Genomic DNA, 14,434 nt, shown 5'->3' with positions numbered 1-14,434 from the left:
TTTCTGACCACTGCTGACACCTCTGTTCATATCAGGAACTGTCCAGAACAGGAGCAAATCTCCATAGCAAATCTATGCTGCTCTGGACAGTTCCTGATACAGACAGAGGTGTCAGCAGAGAGCACTGTGGACAGAAAAAAAAGAAATCCAAAAACAAAAGAACTTTCTCTGTAATATGCAGCCGTTAATAAGTACTGGAAGGATAAAGATTTTTTTAATAGACGTAATTTACCAATCTGTTTAACTTTCTGGCACCAGTTGAGTAAAAAAAAAAAAATGTTTTCCACTGGAGTACCCGTTTAACCTCTGGTGTGGTACCACAGGGGTAAGTCTTGGGTCCTAATCTATTTAATATATTTATTAATGACCTTGTAGAGGGGTTGAATAGTAAAGTAACAATCTTTGCAGATGATACTAAACTCTGTACAGCGGTAAACACTAAAGAGGACAGTGCACTGTTGCAAATGGATCTGGATAGGTTGGAGGTTTGGGCTGGGAAGTGGCACATGAGGTTCAACACTGATAAATGTAAGGTAATGCACACGGGGAAGAAAAATCCGGACTGGGATTATGTATTAATGTAACGGAGCTGGATGTGGATCCTCTAACCTTTGTGGCTGATGACTCGGACTGTATCGGGGAGCAGAGTCTAAAGTGCCACTGGTCTTCACCAGAGCCCGCCACAAGGCAGGATGGGCTTGCTGCGGCAGGTGACACCCAGGTCCCTACCCCGGACATGGCTCGACCACACAGGTAGCTGGGCTAGGCCAGGTACCAAAGGATAATGTAGTAGCGTAGTCAAACATAGCAGAAGGTCAAGGCAGGCGGAAAAGGTGCGGAGTCTAATAACGTAGCGGAAGGTCTGGATACACAGGTAAGGCTAACAGGCTATAAGGGTCACTTAATCTCAGGCTAGGGACACTAAAGATCTGGCAGGGAAGTGTGGGAGGTGCAGGGACTTTATAATGTAGTGTCAGGTGCAACAACTAATTATGGGCGTACTGGCCCTTTAAATTTCAGAGCTCCGGCGCGCTCGCGCCCTAGGACATGGGGATGTGTGCGCCGGAGCTGAGACACAGAGGAGGAGGAGGAAGTGGAGCATGGTGAGTGACGGGCTGGGATTCGCATACGGGCGCCTCCCGCGATGAGAATCCCAGCCCCGCCGGCAGTCTGCAGTTCAGGGACCATGCGGTCACGGCCGGAGCGCAGTGTGTGACAATTAAATGGGAGAACACTTGGAACAACTGACATGGAAAAGGACTCAGGGGTCTTAGTTAACAGTAAATTTAGCTGTAGTGACCAGTGTCAAGCAGCTGCTGCCAAGGCAAATAAAATCATGGGGTGCATCAATAGGGGCATAGATGCTCACGACAAGGAAATGATTCTACTGCTGTACAAATCACTAGTAAGAACACACATGGAATACTGTGTACAGTACTGGGCACCAGTGTACAAGAAAGATATAGTGGAGCTGGAGAGGGTTCAAAGACGGGCAACCAGGGTAATACGGGGAATGGGAGGACTACAGTACTCAGAAAGATTATCAGAATTACGGTTATTTAGTTTAGAAAAAATAAGGCTTAGGGGAGACCTAATAACTATGTATAAATACATCAGGGGACAGTACAGAGATCTCTCCCAGGACTGTATCTATAACAAGGGGCCATCTTCTACATTTAGAGAAAAGAAGGTTTCTACACCAGCACAGATGGGGGTTCTTTACTGTAAGAGCAGTGAGACTTTGGAATTCTCTGCCAGAGGAGGTGGTCATGGTTAACACGGTAAAAGGGGTCTGGATGCATTTTTGGAGAATAATAACATTACAGGTTATGAATTCTAGATCTATACGGACAGAAAGTTGATTCAGGGATCTATTCTGACTGCCATATTTGGAGTCGAGAAGGAATTTTTACCTTGAGTATGAGGTTTTTATTTGCCTTTCTCTGGATCAACTCAGTAGGGACACATTAGGGTTATAGGTTGAACTTGATGGACTCTGGTCTTTTTTAAACCTTATGAACTATGTTTCTATTGAGAGTGTTTTGTCCCCTAATGTCCCCTAATGGGAGTGTTTTGTCCCCTATTGTACCCTTTTCTGTGTGTCCGCATCTGCTATTGGGAGTAACTCCTATTCGGAGGGTGCAAATACATTAAATCTTATGGGACTCTGCCAGGGAATTAAAAACGGTCCGCTATTGGGAGGTGTCCCCTATTGGGAGGTGTCCACTAAGGGAGATTTTACTGTAGTGTCTTCTTCAGGCTCATGAAATATATAATAATAACAGTCCTGCTATCTAGTTAAAAGAAAGTTAAAAATACAGAATCCAAAGAGTTATATCAGGTAATAAAGGCATCATTGTTGCATAGCAATATCGTTCTTCCCTTAACAAATTAGATTTTAATGCTCTGAAAGGCTAGGGATTAGGAAATACAAGCAGGCACACAGATGTAAGAAAACTACTTGTCAGGATCCGGACTGGTATGCAGAGAGGACACTGGAGGTGGATCCTCTGTGTCAGTGAGGTGATGGCGTGGGCCGTACCAGGGGAACGGAATCTAAGGAGTTACTGGTTTTCACCATAGCCTGCCGCAAAGCGGGGTTGACTTGCAGCGGCAGGTAACCCCCAGGTCGTACCACCCGATAGCGACTCAACCTCACTGACAGCTGAGACAGGCGCGGTACACAAGGACAAGGCAAGAGCAAGGTCGGACATAGCAGAAGGTCTGGGCAGGCAGCAATGGTTCGTAGTCAGGGGCAATGGCAAGGGTCTGGATACAAAGGCTTGGGATACACAAAACGTTTTTTTCAGGGCACTAGGGCAACAAGATCCGGCAAGGACAGGAAGGGGAAGTGGGTTTTATATGTTTTGAACTGATTGGGCCATGCACCAATTAGTGGTGCACTGGCCCTTTGAATTTCATAGAGCCGGCGCGCGCTAGAGAGAGAGAGCGGGGCCGCGCGCGCCGGGAGGGCAGTGAAGGAGGACATGGTGGGTGAGAGACACGGGTCGCGATCCGAGAGCGGGCAAGTCCCGCACCTCGGATCGCGTCCCCTCCGAGAGCATGGAAGCAACGCTAGCGGTCGGCGGTGCAGACTGGAGCGCTGCATACAGAAGCACGCGGCAAATGGTCCGGGGAAGCAGCGGGACCCGGAGCGCTCGGCGTAACACTACTGTAAACCATTTAGGATATTAACCAAAGTAAAGAATTGCATGTTTAAGCACAGGGCAAGTGTACTTTATCCAGAGTTTTTATTTCATATTGGGATTGTTAACTAGAAATATTGTAGAAAAAATACCTAAAATTAGTATCACTTGAAGCTTTTTTGCTCCAATGGAAAACCTGTAACAAAGCCCCCACCCACATGACACCTATTATACTGGTGGAAAATAAGGAAATGGTCTGACATCCAAGTAACATGAATTGTTCTCTTATTGCAGCCACATAGTACAAGAGCAGTGAGGTTTCAACCCCTACATAGAAACATAGAATGTGTCGACAGATAAGAACCATTTGGCCCATCTAGTCTGCCCAATAATCTGAATCCTATCAATAGTCCCTGGCCCTATCTTATATGAAGGATAGCCTTATGCCTATCTCTATCTTATATGAAGGATAGCCTTATGCCTATCCCTATCTTATATGAAGGATAGCCTTATGCTTATCCCATGCATGCTTAAACTCCTTCACTGTATTGGCAGCTACCACTTCTGCAGGAAGGCTATTCCATGCATCCACTGCTCTCTCAGTAAAGTAACACTTCCAGATGTTATTTTTAAATCTTTGCCCATCTAATTTAAAAAAAAATGTCCTCTTGTGGTAGTTTTTCTTCTTTTAACCGCTTAAGGACCACAGGTTTTTTCTGTTTTCCGTTTTTTCCTCCTCACCTTTTAAAAATCATAACCCTTCCAATTTTGCACCTAAAAATCCATATTATGGCTTATTTTTTGCACCACTAATTCAAATTTGCAGTGACATCAGTAATGTTACCCAAAAATCTACAGTAAAACGGAAAAAAAAATCATTGTGCAATGAAATTGAAGAAAAAATGCCATTTTGTAACTTTTGTGGGCTTCCGTTTCTACGCAGTACATTTTTCAGTAAAAATGACACCTTCTCTTTATTCTGTAGGTCCATATTATTAAAATTATACCCTACTTATATAGGTTTGATTTTGTTGTACTTCTGGAAAAAATCATAACTACATTCAGGAAAATGTATACGTTTTAAATTGTCATCTTCTGACCCCTATAACTTTTTGATTTTATCGCGTACGGGTGGTATGAGGGCTCATTTTTTGAGCCGTAATCTGAAGTTTTTAGTGGTACCATTTTTGTATTGATTGGACGTTTTGATCGCTTTAATTAATTTTTTTCATGATATAAAAAGTGACCAAAAATACGTTATTTTGGACTTTGGAATTTTTTTTGCACGTACGCCATTGACCGTGCAGTTTAATTAATGATACATTTTTATAGTTCAGACATTTACGCATACGGCGATACCACATATGTTTATATTTGTTTTTATTTACATGTTTTTTATGGGAAAAGGGGGGTGTTTTGGACTTTTATTAGGGAAAGGGTTAAATGGCATTTATTAACTTTTTTTACACTTTTTTTTTTGCAGTGTTATACCTCCCACAGGGGGCTATAACACTGCACACACTGATCTTATACACTGTTCACTGCAAAGCCATAGCTTTGCATTGATCAGTGTTATTGGCGGTCGATTGCTCAAGCCTGCATCTCAGGCTTGGAGCAATCAATCACCGAAGGGACACGCCAGAGGAAGGTAAGAGGACCTCTGTTTGCATCCCAGCTGATCGGGAAACTGCATTTTCACTGCGGTGGTCCCGATCAGCCCCACTGAGCAGCCGGGAAGATTTCACTTTCGTTTTAGATGCGGCATTCAACTGCGTCTAAAGGGTTAACAGCGTGCGGCACCGCGATAGCTGCCGTGTACTATTAGCCCTGGGTCCCAGCTTCAGATACACGCCGGGACCGACTCGATATGACACAGGGTCACCGCATGACCCCGCGTTATATCGCGGAAGACGGCCAAGGACGTAAATATATGTCCTAGGTCGTTAAGGTGTTAAATATGCTCTCCTCCATTACCATGTTGATTCCCCTTATGTATTTAAAAGTTTCTATCATATCCCCTCTGCCTCTTCTTTCTTCCAAGCTATACATGTTAAGGTCCTTTAATCTGAACTCTCTCTAGAGTATCTATATCCTTCTGGAGATACAGCCTCCAGTACTGCACACAATACTCCAAGTGAGGTCTCACCAGTGTTCTGTACAGCGGCATGAGCACTTCTCTCTTTCTACTGCTTATACCTCTCCCTATACATCCAAGCATTCTGCTAGCTTTTCCTGCTTCTCTATTACATTGTCTTCCTACCTTTAAGTCTTCTGAAATAAATACTCCTAAATCCCTTTCCTCAGATACTGAGGTCAGGGATGTGTAAAATATTCTATATTCTGCCCAAAGGTTTTTACGCTCCAGGTGCATTATCTTGCACTTATCCATATTAAATTTCTGTTGCCAGAGTTCTGACCATTCTTCTAGTTTGCCCAAATCCTTTTGCATTTGGTGTATTTCTCCAGGAACTTCAACCCTGTTACATTTCTTTGTGTCATCAGCAAAAATACACACCTTACCATCAAGACCTTTTGCAATATTACTAATGAAGATATTAAACAAAATTGGTCCCAGTACAGATCCCTGAAGTACCCCACTGCTCTGAATATACACCATTGACTACAACCCTCTGTTGTCTGTCACTCAGCCACTGCCTAATCCACTCAACAATATGGGAGTCCAAGCTCAATGACTGTAGTTTATTAATGAGTCTTCTATGTGGGACAGTGTCAAAAGACTTACTAAAATCTAGATATGCAATGTCTACTGCCCCTCCGCCATCTATTATTTTAGTCACCCAATCAAAAAAATCAATAAGATTTGTTTGACAGAACCTCCCTGAAGTAAACCCATGTTATTTTTCATCTTGCAAGCTTTGGGATTTTAGATGTTCCACAATCCTATCCTTTAGTAGGGTTTCCATTAATTTCCCCACTATTGATGTCAGACTTACTGGCCTATAGTTGCTTGATTCTTCCTACTACCTTTCTTGTGAATGGGCACGACATTTGCTAATTTCCAATCTTCCGGGACGACTCCTGTTACCAGTGATTGGTTAAGTAAATCTGTTAACGGTTTTGCTAGCCCACCACTAAGCTCTTTTATTAATTTTGGGTGTATCCCATCAGGCCCCTGTGACTTATTTGTCTTCTCTTTAGACAGCAAACCTAGAACCTCTTCCTCTGTAAAGACACATGCATCAAACGATTCATTAGTCTTCCTACCTAATGGAGGTTCTTTTCCTTCTTTTTCATCTGTAAAAACTGAACAGAAGTATTCATTAAGGTAGTTGGCTAGCCCTTTATTCTCTTCTACATACCTTCCGTCCTTTACTTTTAATTTAGTTATTACTTGTTTTAATTTCCTTTTTTCATTTATATATCTGAAGAATGTCTTATCCCCTTTTTTCACATACTGAGGTAGTTTTTCTTCTGCCTGCGCTTTAGAAGTTCTTATAACTTGCTTGGCCTCTTTCTGCCTAGTCTTGTAGATTTCCCTATCTGTATTGCTCTGGGTTCTTTTGTAAATACCAAATGCTAGCTTTTTGCTTTCTATTATTTTGGCCACTTCTGCTGAGTACCACAATGGTCTCTTCCTTTTTCTGCTTTTACTGACCCCCCAGGTTAAATACTCCGTAGCAAATTCTTGGAATTTTTCACTGAGTACATTCGTTCCCTCGAGAGAAAGATGCAAATCCTCTTTTTTGTACAGTTCCTTTCTATTTTATTCCAAGTAGAGCAATCATGACTCACAAAGCCAAATCCTTGCTCTTGACACCATTTACTAAGCCATAAGTTGAACTCCTTAATGCGCCTCTGCCTATCATTCTGAACATTATGCACAGAAGGAGCTTCCGAAAATGAAACAGTGGATGCAAAATCCTGCACATCATTACCAAGTGTGATAAAAGATTCTTTCACCTCTGAAACTTCATTGCAAGCCAGGTTATTTGTCACTAGATGGACAAGAACATCCACGTCCCCTTCCTGCTTTGCTTGCTTAACAATGTTAAGAATAGGTCTTCTATCTCTTCAAGCAGTAGCACTAGGGAGACATAAATGGATCTTTCTCAAAGGTTCACAAAAGACCTATCTGTCAGAACCTATAGGGTTATGAGGTTCTGACAGGTTCTTTGTAGTTTTTTTGTTGATGGGTTACACCTGGCTGTCTGGACTGGTCGGCTGACCTTGATTGGAGCACCTGTTCTGACTCCATATAAGCTGGCAGTCTACTCACAGTTTTTGCCTGCTAAAGAGCTCAGTTTGTACTCCTTGCTAGCATTCTACTGTATCTGTAAAATATGGCATTTTGACTCTTTGGCTCCGCTTTGACTCTTCTCAGTTATTAGCAATTTTGTACTTATTGGGCCTCATTTACTAAGCTGAAACCAACCAGTTTTTGTCGGGTTATTTTGGTGCAGAGTGTCTGCGACATGTCTACGCCAGTCTGCCCCTGGAAAATCCAACAAACCCGATATTGCACTGTGAAAAGCCAAAAAAGGGGCATGGTCTGTCACAAAGGGAGCATGGCCGGTTCAAAAGGGGGCGTGGTTTCACAACCCGACCGATTTACTATTGAATTCACAGAAAATCCTATGGATAAATGACCGGAAATTTCCACCTAGAAAAAGCTCGTCAGAAAATTTTCCCGACTTTTCCCAATAGTAAATAGAGTGGAATCCTGCAAGTCTGAAACAACATTTCCCACTAGTAAAAACCGACACTCATAGTAAATGAGGCCCATTGTGCGAGTGTGTTAGTTTTGCTTTGTTAGTTTGTCTGTTCTCTACTGTTCCTTAACCTTAGTCTGTATTATTGTATTTTATTATTTTGACATTTATGTCCCTCACTTGTCTAGGGAGGGACTGTCACCGTGGTTACGGACCTGTCGCCTAGGGCTGGCACGTAAGTAGGCAGGGATAGGGGAGTGGGCGAGAATAGTGTGCACTCCTTCCCTGCCCATAAGTGACATTTTAGCAGGCCAACCATATACCTGCATTTGCCTTGTTCCTGCATTATGGAAGCAAGTCTGATTTGGTGGCGAAAATGCAGGGTTTGACTCACCTTGTCCATGATTTAGCTGAAAGACTTCAGCAATATGAGTAATCTCAGTCTCAGTGAGCATTAGTCCAGACCTTGACTCATAGGTTGCAAGATCAGGAGCAGTTTGTTCAGAGCTTTCTAGCCAGAATTCAGGAGCTGGAGTCTGCCCATACTCAGGTGTCATCTGTTTCTGCTTCAGCTCCTGTGGAGCCACAAGTTAGTCTCCCTGACCGATTTTCTGGTAACCACAAGATGTTCAAAAACTTTTGTGAGAGCTGCAGGGATTGGGTCTCTTGTACGCTGAACCGGACCATGTTGCGTACGCTGAGACTCAGCTGGATACATTAAAGCAAGATTGCAGACCAGTACAGGAGTACTGTGCAGATTTTAGAAAGTGGTGCATGGCCTCCAACTGGAATACTCCAGCCTTGATTTGTCAGTTCAGACTAGGATTGTCTGAGACCTTAAAGGACATGCTTGCTACTTATCCCTCTCCTGACACCCTTGACCAAGCCATGACTTTAGCTGTGCGTTTGGATAGAAGTTTGCGAGAACGCAAACCGCAGTGTTCTTCATCCTTTGTCTCTCCTGTCCTGCTTGATTCCTCTCTTGTCTCTAAATCTGTCCCTGAGGATGAACCTATGCAGATAGGGTCCATTCGTACCCCGGAAGAATGCAGGAGGTTTTGTCAACTCTATGGCTTTTGTTTTACTGTGGAGAGGACACTCATTTCATTGCCTCCTTTGTCAAGTGTCCGCGTCCAAGTGGCGATCGTGGAGGCCACTTGGGCGCACAGGTATGTCGTGCCTCTCAGAAAGCTACTCCTGGCAAATTTCTTCTGGGGGGCATTGTTCCTACTAGTGTACAATCTGATTTTACCTCTGAGAGTATTATGAAGCCTGTTTTGCATCAGCCTCAGGTTAAATCGGCATCTTGTGACATCATAGGTAATAAGAGTGTGGGGAGCACTCCAGTTGACTTGCAGTCAGAGGGAATTAATGAGGATCTGGAGGATGACTGTGAGGACCCCAATGAGTGGTGTCATTTGGAGGATGTGGATACAGATGAGGACATTTAAGCTTCATCTGTATCCAAGTCAAGACCTCTTTACTCTCACCTTGTGAAGGGTCCGGTGGCCCCTCCTAAAAGGGGGGGGGGGTACTGTCAGAATCTATAGGGTTAAAAGGTTCTGACAGGTTCTTTGTTGTTTCTTGTTGCTGGGTTACGCCCGGCTGTGTGGACTGGTCAGCTGACCTTGATTGGAGCACCCATTCTGATTCCATATAGGCTGGCAGTCTACTCCCAGTCTTTGCCTGCTAAAGAGCTCAGTTTGTACCCCTAGCTAACTTTCTACTGTATCTGTAATATCTGGCATTTTGACCCTTTGACTCCGCTCTGACTTCTCCCTGGTATAAGCCATTTTGTACTCCTGGCTTTTGACGTGGATAGTGGACTTGGACTTATTGTGTGAGTGTGTTAGTTCTTCTTTGTCTGTCTGTTCCCTACTGTTCCTTGACCTGAGTCTGTATTATTGTATTTTATTAATTTGACATTTACGTCACTCACTTGTCTACGGAGGGACTGTCACCATGGTTATGGACCTGTCGCCTAGGGCGGGTACATAAGGAGGCAGGAATAGGGGAGTTGGCAAGAATAGTGTCTACTCCTTCCCTGCCCATTCATGACACATCTAGTCATCACTCATATTGATATTTTTCTGCAATGAGGTTTGCAATCTAAATTCCAAATTAACCTTTTAGTATGTTTTTGGAGTATGAGAGAAAACTGGTGGTCCCGGAAGGATCTGTGTGAACATGGGGAGAACATACAAACTCCATGCAGATGTTGCCCTTGATTGAATTTGAACGCTGGGTTCCTGGTGCAACAATAATTCATTAGCTGCATATTTAAAGTGCTGCTATTCTAAGTGAATTGGAGAAATATTGCAGGAGATAGTCAGGAGGTAGTCTGGAGGTGGATACAATCTAAAAAGTAAGATTTTTTTTGTTTTCAATTTTCTCCTCTTTAAAATGTCAGACTTGGTTAAGTGCAGGAATTGTGCATTTGGAGGCTTGGATGCTGTCAGATCTGTAGACAGTTCTCCTTATTGCAGCAGGAAATAGCATTTTGAGATCTGAGATGTTTAAATTATCTGTTAAAAAAACTCAGGCTGGGACTGCTGCAATATCACTGCCACAGAGGACACCTAGAAATGGCAGATGGGTTCATGTAGGTTCTGGAAGACTAAGAGTTGTAGATAGAAGACATGCCCCACAGTCTGTGGTTATCCATAATTAATTTGCAGCACTTTCAGAATGTAAGGGCAACATTGATATTGGCTCAAGCACAGAGGGTGAGGAACCATCGACTCCTATGTCTAATGTATGCAAGACTGCAGCCAAGGACAAAAAAGATAAAGTGAAGTCTCAAAGGAAAAAGCTGTTGCTGAGTGATTCAATCATAAGAGGTGTGGAGCTTAAGGAAAATGGTTTTGTGAGATGTCTCCCTGGGGCTACTGCTAGAAGAGATAGAAGATGTATTCTTAATATTGTTAAGCAACCAAAGCAGGAAGGAGATGTGGATGTTCTTGCCCATCTAGGGACAAATTACCTGGCTAGCAATGAAGTTTCAGAGGTGAAGGAATCTTTTTATCACACTTGGTAATGGTGTACAGGATTTTGCATCCACTGTTTAATTTTCTGAAGTTCTGCCTGTGCATAATGTTTAGAATGATAGGCAGAGGCACATTAAATAGTCCAACTTATGGCTTAGTAAATGGTGTCAAGAGCACGGATTTGGCTTTGTGTCTCATGATAGTTCTACTTAAAATAGAGAGGAAACTGCACAAAAAAATGGTTTGCATATTTCTCTCAAGGGAACAAATGTACTCAGTGAACAATTCCAAGAATTTGCTCAGGAGTATTTAAACTAGGAAGGGGGGAATAGAAGAGACAGAGAAGGCAAGAAAGGGGGAGGGATGGCCCTATATGTGAAAGATAGCATAAAATCTTACCAAATACAAGTTAGTGAGACAAACAGTCAGTTTGGGTTACGTTGCAGTTTGGTAATCATGCATTAACTTGTGCAGGTGTGATATATAGACCACCTGGCCAAGTTAAAGAATTTGATGATCTACTAGTTGAGAAAATGGCTAAAATGACAATGAAAAGAGAAGTTATCATTATAGGAGACTTCAATCTTCCGGATTTAAACTGGAAAACATAACTAGCTAGTTCTGTCAGGAGTACAGATATTCTAAATTCCCTACTGGGATTATCTCTACAACAAGTGGTTGAGGATCCAACCCGGATGGAGGCCATTTTGGATTTGGTATTCACAAATGGAGATTTGCTTTAGACTAGTCAGTAAAAACAGAAAAAGTAAGAGACCACTGAGGTACTCAGCAGAAGTGGCCAAAATCATAAAAAACTAAAAGCTAGCATTTAGTAATTATAGATGCAGAATTGTCTGCGTTTAACCCTTACATTGAAATCTAAAGCATCAAAAGGATATTGTACATGTGAATGCACCCTAAAGGGATATTCTCATCTCATTTTCATGGGATATTCCATAAATGTGCACTACATGCTGGTCTCACCTCTGGGACTCACACCTATCTTAAAAATGAAGGCCACCCACACGCCTGGCTGTCTTCTGGTGGCCAGAAGTGGATGTGTTGTTAAAAATAGAAAAGCAGGCTGTTTTATGCAGTTCACATCATTTTCATAGAGGTTAATGGATGTTGCATAAACAGCACTTAAAGCTATGCTGTGCTCATAAAAGGGGGGTAATGGAAACATTATTGTTCTCAGTGCTATACTGTTTATGCAACTTTTTTTAACATCTCTGGGAGTTACATGAACTGTGTAAAACAGCCCAAATTCTGGCCAGCATTCTGGCCACTTCCATTTGCTACAAAAATGCCAGATGGGTTCTGGGTTCCACATTCCCAAGATGAAGGGAGAGGCCATAGGAAAAAGTTTGAGTTTTTTGTAAAGTGATAAGATTAACAATACATTATATTAATAGAGGGCTGTGGGAAGCAAAGGTCAGACAGTGCATGTACTGTGAAACGGTGGAGATCTAGTGTGTGAACACGAATATTATTTGCGATATAGATTAAACGCTCTTATCATAGTTTGTTTGAAAGCCCAGCATCTTCTTGAGCCAACACCTCTGTTTTAAATGGTTGCTTGGCCAACAGTTATCAGTTGGCGAGTTCAGCTAACTTTAGTCTAAGCTGTATGGGCACCTCTATTCTGGGAAGTTTGCAGGATATTTGGCGGATGTTAATGAAGAAAGGAGATGGAAACACCTCTTGTATAAGTTTCAGAAATGGAAGGGGTTAATATTTTTTTTTATCATGAGAAATCAGTTTTTCTTTAAAGCTATGCTTATTTTGGACAAACCCCGTAGGCCTTATGATCAGCCCAAGAAAAAGTGATTGCGAAATTCCTTCTTCTAAGCAGATGTTCTCCTGATCTAATTCCATGGCCCCTTCCTAACCTGAATGTTTATAAATTATACTAACAGTGACTTTTATTACATGTTGAAGAAGTTTAAACCAGAAACTCAGATTTATTTATTTTAGTTTACTCCTTTACTCCCCTAAGAGCTGTTACAGTTACAGTTAGTATGCTACTACTATTCCCTTGAATTGTATTAAGATCACTGTGACCAGTTAGTCACTGGCGAAGCAAAAAACTGCACTTCTTAATGATCTAACCGGCCGTGGTGCTGATCTCTAATAAAACGGGTTATCTAGGGCTAAAGACACAGCTTTACTACACACAGTTACTACACACAGCACATCCAAGAATGTGGTATATGTAATGGTTTATGGATATAAAGCTGTTTGCATCTGAATAAAAAAATGTTTTTCCTCTAGCTAGAGTGCTCAGGGTTTGTTCTTCGGGCCAAACAGACACATTCAAGTTCTAAATTCACTTTTTCATGCCACACAATGGCATTGTGATCTCTGGAGCAGGCCAGTCGTGCAGCCTAGGGAATAAACATCTACAATGTAAAGTTGTGGGGGTTTTTATTAAAGGACAAAGAAGAAAGATTAACCCCTTAAGGACCCAGCCATTTTACACCTTAGGACCCGGCCATTTTTTGAATATCTGACCACTGTCACTTTAAACATTAATAACTCTGGGATGCTTTTACTTATCATTCTGATTCCGAGATAGTTTTTTCGTGACATATTTTGCTTTAACATAGTGGTAAAATTGTGTGGTAACTTGCATCCTTTCTTGGTGAAAAATCCCAAATTTGATGAAAAATTTGAAAATGTAGCATTTTTCTAACTTTGAAGCTCTCTGCTTGTAAGGAAAATTAATATTCCCAAAAAAATTTTTTCACATATACAATATATCCACTTTATGTTTGCATCATAAAATTGACATGTTTTTACTTTTGGAAGACACCAGAGGGCTTCAAATTTCTGCAGCAATTTTCCAATTTTTCCCAAAATTTTCAAACTCACTATTTTTCAGGGACCAGTTCAGGTTTGAAGTGGATGTGAAGGGTCTTCATATTAGAAATACCCCACAAATGATTTCATTATAAAAACTGCACCCCCCAAAGTATTCAAAATGACATTCAATCAGCATTTTAACCCTTTATGCGTTTCACAGGAATAGCAGCAAAGTGAAGGAGAAAATTCACAATCTTCATTTTATTACACTCGCATGTTCTTGTAGACCCAATTTTTGAATTTTTACAAGGGGTAAAAGGAGAAAGTGTATACTTATATTTGTAGCCCAATTTCTCTCGAGTAAGGACATACCTCATATGTCTATGTAAATTGTTCGGCAGGCGCAGTAGATGATTCAGAAGCCAAGGAGCGATAAGGGGATTTTGGAGAGTACGTTTTTCAGAAATGGTTTTTGGGGGGCATGTTGCATTTAGGAAGCCCCTATGGTGCCAGAACAGCAAAAACCCCATGCATGCCATACCATTTTGGAAACTAGACCCCTTGAGGAACGTAACAAGGAATTAAGTGAGCCTTAATACCCCACAGGTTTTTCACGACTTTTGCATATGTAAAAAAAAAAAAAATTTCAATAAAATGTGTTTCCCCCCCAAATTTCACATTTTTGTAAGGGTTAATAGCAGAAAAGACCCCCCAAAATTTGTAACCCCATCTCTTCTGAGTATGAAGGTACCCCATAAGTGGACCTGAAGTGCACTACGGGCGATCAACAATGCTCAGAAGAGAAGGAGTCACATTTGGCTTTTGG

Source organism: Hyla sarda, chromosome 1 (assembly GCF_029499605.1).
Source record: "Hyla sarda isolate aHylSar1 chromosome 1, aHylSar1.hap1, whole genome shotgun sequence".
NCBI classification, from domain to species: Eukaryota; Metazoa; Chordata; class Amphibia; order Anura; family Hylidae; genus Hyla; species Hyla sarda.
Note: the sequence above shows the minus strand (reverse complement) of the source record.